Raw genomic sequence first — 16,174 nt, forward strand, 5'->3', positions numbered from 1 at the left:
GCTAGTGATTTGGTCTTTGACTTAACGCAGCCCTTATTCTAGAAAACAGGTACACTTAAACAGTGTTGTGAGGAAAAGTCATTGTTTGAGCTCCAGACTCCACAGCACACATAGTCAGTACGCCTTTTGTTTGTCCAAATGTTCAACTTTAAAGCTCTGTCAGCTCTGTTTAAAGCCAGTGTTTTAGCTGTAATTTAAGTTTTGATACAGGCTAAAATCAGTGTTGTTCAAGTCAGAGTCACATGGTCAATTTCACCTCGTTGCTGTGTCCTCAGCAGCTGCGGAATGAACTGTGATTGTTTTTCCCTGCAGCTATTTGCTGTGTTCACCTATAGAGGTCACTGTTTCTGGGCTTTAACTTGAATCTGATACAGGCATAGTTTAACTTACGTTAAAGGTCTTACTGTTTATCATAAGGATAATTGATGCTTTGCCACAAGCTAACTTGCATTGCTGTTAATAACATCAATCACATGACTTGACGAAATGGACACGTTTATTATTGTTAGGCAGGAACCCTCAGTGATAGTACGTTTCCTGTGAATGAGATGCAGTTTTCACCCTTCAACAAACTAAGACTATACTTTCAGGGATCATTTCTATAGTTTCTGACTTGAGAAATGTGTTTCTAAAGTGATTGGTCTCGCTACCCACGATGATGAGACGTGATATTCCCTTCTGAGCGTGAAGCGGACACAGAGTAATGATTCAGTTCATATGCTCTCTGTCATTGATGATCGTTCTTTGCTTCTTCGGGAGTATTGAGGAAGGGGATATGATCAGAGTGGTAGTCAGTATCAGTACAATATAAAAACTTCTTAAATAGGTGAATACTGTGACATGTTTTATGTCTCGATAGGTTCAAATATTTCGTCAGCTAGTAACATTTTCATCAAACATTATTTAATCCAGTCAGTGGGAGCCCTCGTTGTCGCTAGTGATTTGGTCTTTGACTTAACGCAGCCCTTATTCTAGAAAACAGGTACACTTAAACAGTGTTGTGAGGAAAAGTCATTGTTTGAACTTCAGACTCCACAGCACACATAGTCAGTACGCCTTTTGTTTGTCCAAATGTTCAACTTTAAAGCTCTGTCAGCTCTGTTTAAAGCCAGTGTTTTAGCTGTAATTTAAGTTTTGATACAGGCTAAAATCAGTGTTGTTCAAGTCAGAGTCACATGGTCAATTTCACCTCGTTGCTGTGTCCTCAGCAGCTGCGGAATGAACTGTGCTTGTTTTTCCCTGCAGCTATTTGCTGTGTTCACCTATAGAGGTCACTGTTTCTGGGCTTTAACTTGAATCTGATACAGGCATAGTTTAACTTACGTTAAAGGTCTTACTGTTTATCATAAGGATAATTGATGCTTTGCCACAAGCTAACTTGCATTGCTGTTAATAACATCAATTACATGACTTGACGAAATGGACACGTTTATTATTGTTAGGCAGGAACCCTCAGTGATAGTACGTTTCCTGTGAATGAGATGCAGTTTTCACCCTTCAACAAACTAAGACTATACTTTCAGGGATCATTTCTATAGTTTCTGACTTGAGAAATGTGTTTCTAAAGTGATTGGTCTCGCTACCCACGATGATGAGACGTGATATTCCCTTCTGAGCGTGAAGCGGACACAGAGTAATGATTCAGTTCATATGCTCTCTGTCATTGATGATCGTTCTTTGCTTCTTCGGGAGTATTGAGGAAGGGGATATGATCAGAGTGGTAGTCAGTATCAGTACAATATAAAAACTTCTTAAATAGGTAAATACTGTGACATGTTTTATGTCTCGATAGGTTCAAATATTTCGTCAGCTCGTAACATTTTCATCAGACATTATTTAATCCAGTCAGCGGGAGCCCTCGTTGTCGCTAGTGATTTGGTCTTTGACTTAACGCAGCCCTTATTCTAGAAAACAGGTAGCCTACACTTAAAGATCAAATGCAAAGCTTTTTGTATAATTGCCAGTACAATCGAAATCATATAGCTACAACACTATCTAAGATATTGCAGTATTAAAATCGGAGATAATATGAGTCTGGCAATGTTAATTTTGTTCAAACCCCAACACCAAGTCCGACGATTTATTTTCTCCGCCGCTCCTCCGCAAGATGGCGGCGCGTGACGTCAGATGTGCCAAACATATTTCCACCTGGCTTATCAATCACAGCGGCTTCCGCCGATAGTACAACTAGTTTCGTCTATCATGTCTGATTCTGAGTAGACTATAGACTAAAAGCTTTAGGAATCCAAACTATAACATATAATAAGTACCCTGTATCAAGATTGATGCAAAACAAGTGAAATTTGACCTTTTTAGAGAGGTTTAGAAAAATAAATTCCAGGCGGACTCACCTCACAAGGACGAGGTGGATGGGAATTTGTTCAATGCCTAACATATTTCCACCCGGCTTATCATGTCTGATTCTGAGTCGGAGGCCACCCAATATCTGGAGTATGTTGTCGACATCCAACCCTATCTCTACGAGCCTCTGATGTCGAAGAGGAAATACAAGGAAACGTCACCTGATATCACCGATGAAAGTGCTGATGGTGATGATTCAAGTTCGCCATCTGAGGAAGAGGCCGAGGGTGCTGAGAATTGGTGTAGATGTGGAAACTGCCAGACCATGCCTACAAGCCGAGAAACCAAGTGCTGCCACAAATGAAAGCTTTAGCGCAAGTTCAATAAGGAAGACCTAACTCGAGTCACTCATACGTCACTCTATGGCTCCCTTCCCCCCTCATTAAATACGAGGGCGTCACCCCTCAGCAGCCAATCGCTGCACATGCTAAATGCCTTAAATGCCTGCTCTTCCTCCCTGTCAGTTGTCATTGCAGATGATCACACGCAATGGTAGTTGCAATACAATACTCCTTCTCGTGAGAAAAACCGTAAGAAACAACTAGCTCAAGATGTCCAACTCGGACAATTCGGAACACAAACTTTCTCTGGAAGTCTCCGATCCCGGTTCGGCTCCCCACAGCGGCTTATCAACAGAGGCAGACTTCCTCATCGCTCGGCTCCTGCAGCAGGGCTTTCCCACAGCCCCAGGCCTCACTCTCTCTCAGCTGCGAGAGCTCTCGGACCAGGTCTCCAGCGTAGCTCCCCAGTCCGGGGCAGCAGCTCCAGTCAGCTCCCCAGAGAGCAGGACGAGGCCGCAGCCGCGGAGGTACAAAAAGGGCAGGAAGTCGAGCCCTCCAGGATCCCGTCCCCCTCCAAAAATCCACCCCTTCTCAGGCTCGCCAGGCAGGGAGTGTCAAACCCCTTAGGAGAGTAGCGCGGCCGGCTCCCTGCAATCCCTGGCTAGCTCCATGATAGCTATCGATGCTCGCCTCCAGGCTCTGGAAGACTCCGCCACAGGAGCTTCAACTTCCGTTGCACTCAGGTACTAGTTCTAACGAAAATGTTTGCACTCACCCTTACACAGGGTTGGATTGTAACGGAATACATGTAACGGTGCTACGTAATCAGAGAAAGAAAAAAAATAAATCAGTATATTCAGCTGGTGTTACATTTGAAAACGAGTAATCTGAGTGCAGTTACTTTCGTAAACCTGAAGTGAATACTTATTGGAATTATTGGTGGAAAGTTTCCTCACAATATGTAATATTCATTACCGGCAGAACCGTGTGCACAGCGCTGCAGCGTATCTGCGAGCGAGAGATGCAGCGTGTCCGTGAGGCCCCGCCCCGCACGCAGATGAGAGAGAGAGAGTTCTCTTTCAAAACATATTGGAAGGTAGAAACGGAGATGTTTAGATGCAACGTGGAAGATAACGTTTATGTTGCATTTATTTACTGTCGAAATGATGACATTTATAACGGGATAAAATCTAACTGAATGGCCTGCTGCTGCTGAATGCATGGGGCAAGTAACTGGGACAAGTTTTAAAAGTTATTACATCGTTTCAGATAATAACTAATAATGATAATGCATTCTATTTAGGGGCGCCTTTCAAAGCACCCAAGGACACCTTACAATGCATAAACTTTTCCAAGGAAAGGTTTTAAGACAGTACAAAGAATGCAGTCTGGGTGAGTTTTTCTTTTTATGTGCGGTGCAGATGAGGTCCAGAATGACACTAAAATGTTGTGTTCGTGCTCTTCATAAGCCATTAAAACAGTAAATACGTGTCTCCCGTTCACCAAAACATACCCATCTGTTATGGAAAAGAAAGTACTATAAAGAAGAAAGAAAAGGAGGGAAAAAAAATGGAAAGAAGAAGAGGAAAAAGAAAAGATAAAAAGAAGAGGAGGAAAGAAAAAAAAAAAAAAAAGAGGAAAGAAAAAGAGAAGAAAGGAAGTATTCTAAAAGTAATCTGCCACCGGTACCGGCGGGATCGTGGTTAGTTTCTGATGCGCAGAAAAAAAATCTGGCCCACCCTATATTTTTACAGGCCCACCCTAAAGTACATTTCTGCCTACGCTACTGGTCCGCACAGCAGCAACAACCAATCACATGAATCTCTTGCCCCGACACACAAAGCAATAGCAATGTTAAAACTAAGTAAACTGGAAAAAAAAAAAAAAAAAAAAAAAATCTCCAACAGGCGAAAACCTACCAGTTTCACCCACTGTCTCTGCCTCCTCCCTCCATGCCTCGCTCCTCTGGTTTGTATCCCGGTAGATGAACAGAGACTGATCATACAGCACCGGGTGATTCACTACCGCTATAATGAATTTTCCCTCACATTTTTGGAATATGAGGAATTACCTGCGTAGTCTCTCCCAACATACACGCGGTCTGATTGGCTAGCGCTTGTACCGGCAGATTTGCATAAACGGGATTTCATTGGCTGACGCTTCTGCCGAGGCGCGAAAAGTTGAACATTGCTCAACTTTTTTAAGCGAGCAACGCCAGCAAACGCTCCACGTCGCTTCCCAAAATACAGTTCTACTAAAAGTGACGTCACCCGATTCAAAGTGAATAGGCAGAAGCGTTTGGAAGCTGTAACGCACGCCACCGTGTGGACGGGCCGTCACAGTGGCTCTGCGCCAGAAACATCAACAAATAAATAAATAACTAATAAAACAAAAAATAAAAATAAATTTAAAAAAAACAAACAAACAAAAAAAACAAAAAAAAACATTCTGGAATATCACCCCTCCACTCCCATTAACATCCCTCAGCTAGCAGCTGCGCTATCTACAGATTCCGTGTTTGTTGACTATCTCCCGTCAGGGCTCTCCCAAGGCTTCAGGGTAGGGGTCCTCCCATCTCCCACAGTGACTTTCGTAGCAAGAAACTTACAGTCAGCCGCTAAAGAACCCAACATAGTTTCCCTGCTCATCGACAAAGAACTTCTCAAAGGATATATAATCGGTCCTTTTAGCTCCTCCCCCTTCTCAGTGTTCCGTTCAAATCCCATCGGAATAGCCACACGTAAATAAAAGGCTGATTTTCGATCTGTCCGCTCCCTGCTCCGGCCCATTCTGCAGCGTCAATAGCATCATCCCTCCAGATCAGTTCTCCCTTCACCATGCCTCAGTGGATAATGCAATAAAGATGATCAAGTTCACAGGGCACGGAGCTCGGCTCTCCAAAGCGGACATTACCGATGCCTTCAAATCATCCCCATTCATCCGTCTCAGTGGAACTTGTTCGGTATTAAGTGGGAGTCCAAACTCTATCTTCGCGTTCGCCTGACCTTCGGGTGCAGAAGCAGCCCCTGCATCTTCAATTCCTTCTCGGAAGCGCTCTATTGGATCCTGCTGAACATCGTCAGAATCCCCTCCGTCCTTCACCTACCGGACGACTTCCTCCCCATAAACCCGCCACAGGACAGCTCAGGGATCTCACTGGCCAAGCTTAAACACTGCTTCAGGAGTGAGGTGTCCCTCTCTCCAAAGAGAAAACGTTAGGTCCCGTCACACGCTTAGAGTTCGTAGGCATCATCCTCGACTCCATAGACATGAAGGCGTCTCTCCCCTCCGACAAATCGCAGCGCATCCAGGACATCACCAAGTCATACTGCGAGCAACAAGTTATCACAAAACAACAGTCGCTCTCCCTTCTCGTACACCTCAACTTCACCATGCACGTCATCCCCCAGAGGCGCTCGTTCATCTCCCGCCTCCTGGACGCAGCATCAGCGGTCGACAACCTCCATGACTGCGTTTTCTTAGACGAAGGCTGCCGCTCAGACCTTCGGTTCTGGTCCCTCCTGCTCGCCCACTGGAACGGAATTACTTTCTTTTACGATGGTCTCGTGCGTTCCTCCGACTCAATGAGGTCTTCACGGATGCCGCCCATCCATGGGTTTTGGGGGGTTTCTTCCAGGGAGAGTGGTTCGCAGGGTCATGGCCCCGTCAATTTCTACCTCAAGCAAGTTCTCACTAAATCCAGCCTATCACCTATATCATACCCGGGGCATTCCTTCAGGATAGGTGCAGCCACCTCTGCTGCTAATCAAGGTCTCTCTACCTCATCCCTACAACAACTAGGACGGTGGTCCTCCTCCGCCTTCACAACCTTCATTCGTCCGGACATCAGCGCCGTACGGGCTTCCCAAAGATCTCTCAGACCCTAACTATGGTAGTTATACATATAACTGGTGGTGGCTCAAACACATTCACAAGTATACATGTCTCACTAAGGTTCCCGATATTCAAAACTGCATTCCTGTCCTAATTCCGCGGGCCCCGCCCACAGGGAATAATGTCTCGTCTCACGCTGCAACTACATGTAACGGGCTTCATCTCCGGCACACAGGTATTTCCTTCCCAGGCCTTGCTCAAACGTATCAGTGTAAAATGTATTTCCTGCAGTCCGCGTGGACTCGGGCCACCGTACACTCCGGTGTCAGTTACAAAACAAAGGAAATAAAGAAAGAGTAAAGAAAAAGATATATATATATATATAGCCTGCGAAGTCAGGCGTGGCGGAAGGCCACCGTACACTTTGATGTCAGTTACAAAACAAAGGAAAAAGAAATGAAGAGTAAGAAAAAGATATATATATATATATATATATAGCCTGCGAAGTCAGGCGTGGCGGAAGGCCACCGTACACTTCGGTGTCAGTTACAAAACAAAGGAAAGAGAAAGAAAGAGTAAAGAAAAAGATATATATATATATATATAGCCTGCGAAGTCAGGCGTGGCGGAAGGCCACCGTACACTTCGGTGTCGTAGCGGAAGGCTACCGTACACTTCGGTGTCGTGGACGTTGGGCCACCGTTACAAAACGAAACCGCTCGCTCCTCGGCGTAGTCAAGCCCTGCTGGCCAGGCATGCGACCCGCAGGTCGTTTTCAGGTAAGACCGGCACTGATTTCGGCAGTCAGAGACTCAGCATGACCAGTAAGCTCCGGCAGTGATTCCGGCACAGTGTCGCTCATATACGTGGTAATCTATTATCTCTCCTTCCCAGATCACCAGTCACCCCACAAGGTAAGCAACTCAGTTCATCTCAGTATTCATACTTCACTGGTTTTGGGGATTTCATCGGAGCGGTGCTTTCCCTCCTGAATGATTATCCTGCAAACCGGGGCCTAATCGCCAAACACCATTACATTCTCCTGTTGTATTATCATGGCAATCATTTCATTCATATGACGTGTAAACAATAAATATCTAATTCTTACATCACGTCTCTCCGGTTTGAAATGAAAGCTTTAGCGCAAGTTCAATAAGGAAGACCTAACTCGAGTCACTCACACGTCACTCTATGGCTCCCTTCCCCCCTCATTAAATACGAGGGCGTCACCCCTCAGCAGCCAATCGCTGCACATGCTAAATGCCTTAAATGCCTGCTCTTCCTCCCTGTCAGTTGTCATTGCAGATGATCACACGCAACCCGCCTCCACCCCTCTCGCCTCCTGTCTCCTTCAGGACAAAGCTAAACCTTCCTCCTTCAGACCGGTCTCACCTACTCATCACCACCACCAGTGTCTAGACCCCGGGGATTTCATCGGAGCGGTGCTTTCCCTCCTGAATGATTATCCTGCAAACCGGGGCCTAATCGCCAAACACCATTACATTCTCCTGTTGTATTATCATGGCAATCATTTCATTCATATGACGTGTAAACAACAAATATGTAATTCTTACATCACGTCTCTCCGGTTTGAACTACGGTTCCCTTATTACTTATCCTAGCTCCACATCCAACACATTGTTTATGATCGTAAAGACACATAATCTAACGGTGCCCACCTCTATAAGCAATACAACTTAATAAAACTGCAATTCCGTTATCTGCGTTATCTGCTGTGCTCCGTGCGCTTTGAAATCTAATCAAAAGTTGTTTACCTCAATTCTTTGTCGTTTCTGCATCGCCCGGCTCTTTCGTTCTTTCAGTGGTTTCTTGTGCTGAAATATGGAGGGGACGGCTCCGGGTTTCAGCCTCCGACATACTATTAATGCTTCTGCACCAACAGACTTGATGATAGCAGGATCAACCTCGTATGCATCACACGTGAAGTGGTCAGAACACAACCTGCTCCATTTTGTCGGTTGCCAGCCAACACATTTTTTGCGGATGATTTGGTCTTTGGGAAATACATGAAAAACTCTCCCAGATCCCGCACCGTTCGTACAACAAAAAGCACAACAATAACCCATGTTAATTCAGTTTTCTTGTCGAAAAACTTGACCGAGACTGCCGAGTCGGGCTGTTTGGTCCAGAGACTGTTTGGCATGTATGACGTCACGCGCGCGGAGGCTGCTGGGGAGGTCATGTCAGAAATTCAGACGGCTTTGGGTCAAGTTTTGTATCAATAAAAAGCTTTTTTTCGGGTGTATTATCTCGATTTACATTTTTTTTTAAAATACAGGCAGTCTTAAAAACAACATTTCTATAAAAATGTAGCATATTTGGAAGCTTTGCATTTGATCTTTAAACAGTGTTGTGAGGAAAAGTCATTGTTTGAGCTCCAGACTCTACAGCACACATAGTCAGTACGCCTTTTGTTTGTCCAAATGTTCAACTTTAAAGCTCTGTCAGCTCTGTTTAAAGCCAGTGTTTTAGCTGTAATTTAAGTTTTGATACAGGCTAAAATCAGTGTTGTTCAAGTCAGAGTCACATGGTCAATTTCACCTCGTTGCTGTGTCCTCAGCAGCTGCGGAATGAACTGTGATTGTTTTTCCCTGCAGCTATTTGCTGTGTTCACCTTAAGAGGTCACTGTTTCTGGGCTTTAACTTGAATCTGATACAGGCATAGTTTAACTTACGTTAAAGGTCTTACTGTTTATCATAAGGATAATTGATGCTTTGCCACAAGCTAACTTGCATTGCTGTTAATAACATAAATCACATGACTTGACGAAATGGACACGTTTATTATTGTTAGGCAGGAACCCTCAGTGATAGTACGTTTCCTGTGAATGAGATGCAGTTTTCACCCTTCAACAAACTAAGACTATACTTTCAGGGATCATTTCTATAGTTTCTGACTTGAGAAATGTGTTTCTAAAGTGATTGGTCTCGCTACCCACGATGATGAGACGTGATATTCCCTTCTGAGCGTGAAGCGGACACAGAGTAATGATTCAGTTCATATGCTCTCTGTCATTGATGATCGTTCTTTGCTTCTTCGGGAGTATTGAGGAAGGGAATATGATCAGAGTGGTAGTCAGTATCAGTACAATATAAAAACTTCTTAAATAGGTAAATACTGTGACATGTTTTATGTCTCGATAGGTTCAAATATTTCGTCAGCTCGTAACATTTTCATCAGACATTATTTAATCCAGTCAGCGGGAGCCCTCGTTGTCGCTAGTGATTTGGTCTTTGACTTAACGCAGCCCTTATTCTAGAAAACAGGTACACTTAAACAGTGTTGTGAGGAAAAGTCATTGTTTGAGCTCCAGACTCCACAGCACACATAGTCAGTACGCCTTTTGTTTGTCCAAATGTTCAACTTTAAAGCTCTGTCAGCTCTGTTTAAAGCCAGTGTTTTAGCTGTAATTTAAGTTTTGATACAGGCTAAAATCAGTGTTGTTCAAGTCAGATTCACATGGTCAATTTCACCTCGTTGCTGTGTCCTCAGCAGCTGCGGAATGAACTCTGCTTGTTTTTCCCTGCAGCTATTTGCTGTGTTCACCTATAGAGGTCACTGTTTCTGGGTTTTAACTTGAATCTGATACAGGCATAGTTTGACTTACGTTAAAGGTCTTACTGTTTATCATAAGGATAATTGATGCTTTGCCACAAGCTAACTTGCATTGCTGTTAATAACATCAATCACATGACTTGACGAAATGGACACGTTTATTATTGTTAGGCAGGAACCCTCAGTGATAGTACGTTTCCTGTGAATGAGATGCAGTTTTCACCCTTCAACAAACTAAGACTATACTTTCAGGGATCATTTCTATAGTTTCTGACTTGAGAAATGTGTTTCTAAAGTGATTGGTCTCGCTACCCACGATGATGAGACGTGATATTCCCTTCTGAGCGTGAAGTGGACACAGAGTAATGATTCAGTTCATATGCTCTCTGTCATTGATGATCGTTCTTTGCTTCTTCGGGAGTATTGAGGAAGGGAATATGATCAGAGTGGTAGTCAGTATCAGTACAATATAAAAACTTCTTAAATAGGTGAATACTGTGACATGTTTTATGTCTCGATAGGTTCAAATATTTCGTCAGCTCATAACATTTTCATCAGACATTATTTAATCCAGTTAGCGGGAGCCCTCGTTGTCGCTAGTGATTTGGTCTTTGACTTAACGCAGCCCTTATTCTAGAATACTGAGGTTACCTACTGTAACCCAGCTTCTATGAGTATTGGCGCAGCCCTCTAAGGCTATCGCTATTGGGTTATCCCTCTGCGCCCCCGCGCAGCACTGAAACACTTGTAGTCCACGCCCACCCGCCAGGTGGGCCCCACCCTCGGGCCTCCTTCCGGTATAAATAGGAAGGGTGCCCGGCAATCTGCTCCCATACAAAATAACTTTTCTTCAGCTATTCGTAGAGCCAGTGGGGTCCAGCGCTTAGAGGGCTGCGCCAATACTCATAGAAGCTGGGTTACAGTAGGTAACCTCAGTTCTATTTCGTATATGGCTTCGCCCTCTAAGGCTATCGCTATTGGGTTAAGGGCGAAGCATGATGTAGTCTGCGCCCCACTGGGTCCGTCCGGCACTAGAAGCACAGACATACCTGCTTAATAACATCTCCCTGCCTGTTGTGCCATGCGTAATGGCGCATCACCGTACCTGGAACATAGCAAAACATGCCTATCTTCCTGACGGGGTGAAGGCTGGGAACAATACATACCGACCGCTGTGAGAAAGTAGAGACGAAGGTCCCACCTTGTCCTGCGATCATAGAGGGGGGAACAGCCTCTCTCTCCGTGCCAGCCAGGTAGGAGAGCGCTCAGCTGGATCCCTGACGTCACTCACTCTGACCGGCACTCCGTACGAAGTGTGTCAGAGTAAAGGGAACATCCCTCTCATACGAGGGGAAAAAAGGGCCGCTCTCTGTGTGCCGCGAGGCAGGAGAGAGGCGCACAGCTGGATCCCTGACATCACTCACTCTGACAGGACACCCAGTACAGGGTGCGTCAGAGAGGAAAGGGAGACATCCCTCAAATAAAATTGAATAAATGAACAGGGGGAAGACCAAGATGCAGCCGTGCAAATATCTTCCACTGACATTCCTCCGCGCAATGCCGTGGAGGAGGAAATTCCTCTGGTGGAGTGCGCTTTGATATTCTCCGGGGGCTCCCCCCCCAGAGGAGACATATGCCTGTGACACAGCCTCACACAGCCAGTGTGACAGCCGTTGTGTAGACAGAGGTTGCCCGATCGAGCGCTCTCGGTAATGCACAAACAGGCGCTGAGAACGGCGCAATGCCGCCGTGCGCGCCACATAGCAGGACAGCGCGCGCACCGGACAGAGGAGATGAGATGTGGCTTCTTCCTTCGACCTGTAAGGAGGGAGGAAGAAGCCAGCCAGGGTGATCACTCTTGACCTAAAAGAGTTGTGATGACCTTAGGCATGAAGCCGGGTTAGGGCATAAAACAGCTGAACTGCATCTCCTTGGATCCGGAGACATGACGGAGCCACAGAGAGAGCAGACAAATCACTCACCCTTTTCTCTGATAGAGCCAAAAGCAGTACTACTTTGGCTGAATACAGTTAAGGGGAACCTGATCAGGTTCAAATGGGGCTTTGCTTTAGTGCGCGTAACACCAAAGCCAAATCCCACTGAGTCGCCAGTGTGCGTGATACTAACCCAGTCTCACAAAAAAACGTGTAATAACTACGTTGGTCCACAACGTAGGACGTAGTATATCTACAAAAACGCCTCTGAAATTGTAAGATGCCTACGTTTTTTTTCACCATTCATTCCAATGGCTGGCTTCTATGTCACGTGATCTTCAAATTTCTCCCTGCAGAAAAAAAAACATGGCCGACCTTCGTTTTATTCTCGGTGTAAAATGCCTATTTTAAGGTTAGTTTGGTCATTAAAATGCGTTTTGATGTCATTTCATGCGAGAAATATGAGTTGTTATTTAAGATTATGTGTGCAGTGGGTGTACATGATCTTTAGTTTGCTAGTTATTACGAAGATTACTTCAGGAAATTGTGTCCATTCAACGTTTTCATTGTTACCAAGATGGTTGCTAGGGACGCTGCTATCGATATTATTTCTGTTATGTTGTGTAAAATGGTGTTATCTTTATTGCTACCCCCTTCCCCGTCAATGTATAGTGTTGGTCCACAGTGCAAACGTAGGCCTATTAGTTTAACAAAATCAAAGGTACAAGCTAGACTTTTATTTAGCATCTCAAAACACATCGGACCGGCGGAGACAGGAAGTCCGGCTCACTAAAATGTCCGTGCAGAACAATACCCTGGCCTAACCCGTAGATCCGTGGGTGAATAATGTCAATCACCACAATAGATACGTTATTTTCCGTTACCAACACCGTTATTAGTGTTGGTCCACTGCTTTTCTCTTTGAAAGTCATCACATAACGGCATTGTAATACACGGTTTGGCTGCATTAAATGTTACATATCTGCTGTAGTTCTCTATTTATAGAGCCTTGATGAGACAAACATGATGAACTGGAAACGTGACATGGATCATAAATATATCAGCCATTAAACAACATCTTACATTTATTTTCACACAATACATCTCCTTGCAGTATCAACACTAATTCGGCTGACTTTTATATTTGATCCAATTGGTAGATAGGCTGTATTTACACCATAAACGTGCACACCTGATATAAAGGGACACCTAGTGGTTAAAGCATGTTATTGAATGTCATTATTTGTATTATTAGACATTAATAGAATCCCTATAAAGTATTTTCATTACTCGTTATTCTCTACTAATAGTTAATTAAAGACTGTATATAATGACTATTTTGCATATCCCCTTCAAGATTTTCTAAGGTTTATTGACATATTCACAAATGGTGTAGTTATGCAATGAATGTAAAACTGTGTGTATACCTCCAAGAATGTTAACTATGTTGAAGCACTTATTTTAACTGATATTATACATATGCATCTCTTATAAGATGTAGATAGTATAAGAAATGTGCAGAATATGACAATTTAATGGTGGAGGTACACAAATATTGAAAGATGTCTTGTGATGCACTGTTGAGGAACCTCTGACCCAAGTTTTTCATCTCCGGCCTTGTCAGGTATTGAACAATCAATAAATAAAGAACAGAGAATTATTAAATATAAAACACAGAATTTGTGTGATTATACTAAATGATTTACAAATAAACACCACTGCATATGTACAACTATACACATGCTGATGTAACGCAAATGTTTCCAACTTGGGATCAATAAAGTATATCTTATCTTAAGCTGATCGATGGCTACTGCCAGATTTGCAAAATGTGCCTCTGAACCTTGACAAGTGCATGTTTCAGGCTTATCAATGAACAACAGGAGGGGTCACAGACATAAGACCAGCTGTTAAATAAAGCTCTTCTGACCTTAGCTGTCGTGTGGGTATATATTAATGCTGCCCATTGGGCACAAGCAATTTTCACCCATTTATTAATTATATTTTTTAAATTTGAGTGTTTCCTATCCCCTAAACCTCCCAAATCAAATCAAATCAAGTTTTATTTATATAGCACATTTATAAACGATTTTTGGTCGAGCCAAAGTGCTGTACATATAATAAAATTACGCGGTGGACCCGTTCAAATCTAGTTTTGGACAGTCTGCCGTGGTCCCATCCCATTTCATGGGTATTGTTCTGCACGGACATTTTAGTTAGCCGGACTGCCGGTCTTCGCCTCCCGGGCATGAAGCTGTTTACATGTGTTTTGAGATGCTAAATAAAAGTCTAGCTAATAACTAATACGTTTGCACTGTGGACCAACACTATACATTGACGGGGAAGGGGGTAGCAATAAAGATAACACCATTTTACACAACATAACAGAAATAATATCGATAGCAGCGTCCCTAGCAACCATCTTGGTAACAATGAAAACGTTGAATGGACACAATTTCCTGAAGTAATCTTCGTAATAACTAGCAAACTAAAGATCATGTACATCCACTGCACACATAATCTTAAATAACAACTCATATTTCTCGCATGAAATGACATCAAAACGCATTTTAATGACCAAACTAACCTTAAAATAGGCATTTTACACCGAGAATAAAACGAAGGTCGGCCATGTTTTTTTTTCTGCAGGGAGAAATTTGAAGATCACGTGACATAGAAGCCAGCCATTGGAATGAATGGTGAAAAAAAACGTAGGCATCTTACAATTTCAGAGGCGTTTTTGTAGATATACTACGTCCTACGTTGTGGACCAACGTAGTTATTACACGTTTTTTTGTGAGACTGGGTTAGTATCACGCACACTGGCGACTCAGTGGGATTTGGCTTTGGTGTTACGCGCACTAAAGCAAAGCCCCATTTGAACCTGATCAGGTTCCCCTTAACTGTATTCAGCCAAAGTAGTACTGCTTTTGGCTCTATCAGAGAAAAGGGTGAGTGATTTGTCTGCTCTCTCTGTGGCTCCGTCATGTCTCCGGATCCAAGGAGATGCAGTTCAGCTGTTTTACGCCCTAACCCGGCTTCATGCCTAAGGTCATCACAACTCTTTTAGGTCAAGAGTGATCACCCTGGCTGGCTTCTTCCTCCCTCCTTACAGGTCGAAGGAAGAAGCCACATCTCATCTTCTCTGTCCGGTGCGCGCGCTGTCCTGCTATGTGGCGCGCACGGCGGCATTGCGCCGTTCTCAGCGCCTGTTTGTGCATTACCGAGAGCGCTCGATCGGGCAACCTCTGTCTACACAACGGCTGTCACACTGGCTGTGTGAGGCTGTGTCAGAGATGTTCACAAGTCTTTTTTTGCAAGTCCAAGTCAAGTCTCAAGTCTTTGGTCACGAGTCCAAGTAAAGTCTCAAGTCTTTGTGGGGTGAGACTTGATCAAGTCTCAAGTCTTTGGTCACGAGTCCAAGTCTCAAGTCTCTAAAAAATAAAAGTCTCATGTCTCTTCTGGTTGTAATAAGCCTTCTATTGTCTGCTGCTATCCAGTCTGTTAAGAATACTGCACAGCTATATCTAAGAAATTCAAAGCATTTACTGTATTATTATCACTCCTATATCTATTAGCATACAGTATCCGTACTGATTAGTTGTTTGTTATATGATCACTTTAAACAGGCTATTGCAATGCAATATGAGGAAAAACATCACACTTTAGCTAAATGCAAACAACTTATAAGCAAAACACTTCAGAATCAGAAATCAGTATCACAAATACTTTATTAATCCCCCGCAGGGAAACTGTGTTAAAAGTACTTAAAAGTAAACATTTGTTCTGTGCCATTTGCAACTAAAAAACTATTGCTGCAATATTATCTGAAATATACTGAACTGGTGATATTAAAACATGACCTGTTCCAAAAGAGATATCTACCATTAACACCATTTACCAGCCAAATGCTGGTAAATCATGCACGTGGCTGGTACTGTATGTTGCACGCACCAGCCAAAAATAACAATGGCAATCTATTGAGTGGCTGGTAACATTTCAACATTCACTAGGCTAGCCATTTGGCCAGTGGACAAAAATGTTAAAATTTGACCTCTGCAACCGTATTGTTTAATTACACTGGGTCTCTAATTACATATTTTAAGTCTACTATAAATAAACATATTCCTCTATCCTCTCACTCAAACCCAGTGTAATGGTACCCTGATAAACCTGTAACATTAACG

General features: G+C 43.6%; 4 non-coding genes across 4 annotated transcripts; all 4 read left to right on the forward strand.

Annotated features, from left to right (window-relative positions):
- Positions 1–574: 574 nt before the first annotated feature.
- Positions 575–789, forward strand: LOC117561298. The gene has a single exon (XR_004571335.1). It is a non-coding gene; the product is annotated as a small nucleolar RNA U3 (small nucleolar RNA).
- Positions 790–1,507: 718 nt separating this feature from the next.
- LOC117561299 lies at positions 1,508–1,722 on the forward strand. Its single transcript, XR_004571336.1, has one exon. It is a non-coding gene; the product is annotated as a small nucleolar RNA U3 (small nucleolar RNA).
- Positions 1,723–9,356: 7,634 nt separating this feature from the next.
- On the forward strand, positions 9,357–9,571 carry LOC117561304. The gene has a single exon (XR_004571341.1). It is a non-coding gene; the product is annotated as a small nucleolar RNA U3 (small nucleolar RNA).
- A 718-nt stretch (positions 9,572–10,289) lies between these two features.
- Positions 10,290–10,504, forward strand: LOC117561306. Its single transcript, XR_004571343.1, has one exon. It is a non-coding gene; the product is annotated as a small nucleolar RNA U3 (small nucleolar RNA).
- The last annotated feature ends 5,670 nt before the right edge of the window (positions 10,505–16,174 follow it).

The sequence above is a fragment of the Gymnodraco acuticeps genome, unplaced genomic scaffold (genome assembly GCF_902827175.1).
Source record: "Gymnodraco acuticeps unplaced genomic scaffold, fGymAcu1.1, whole genome shotgun sequence".
Classification (NCBI taxonomy): domain Eukaryota; kingdom Metazoa; phylum Chordata; class Actinopteri; order Perciformes; family Bathydraconidae; genus Gymnodraco; species Gymnodraco acuticeps.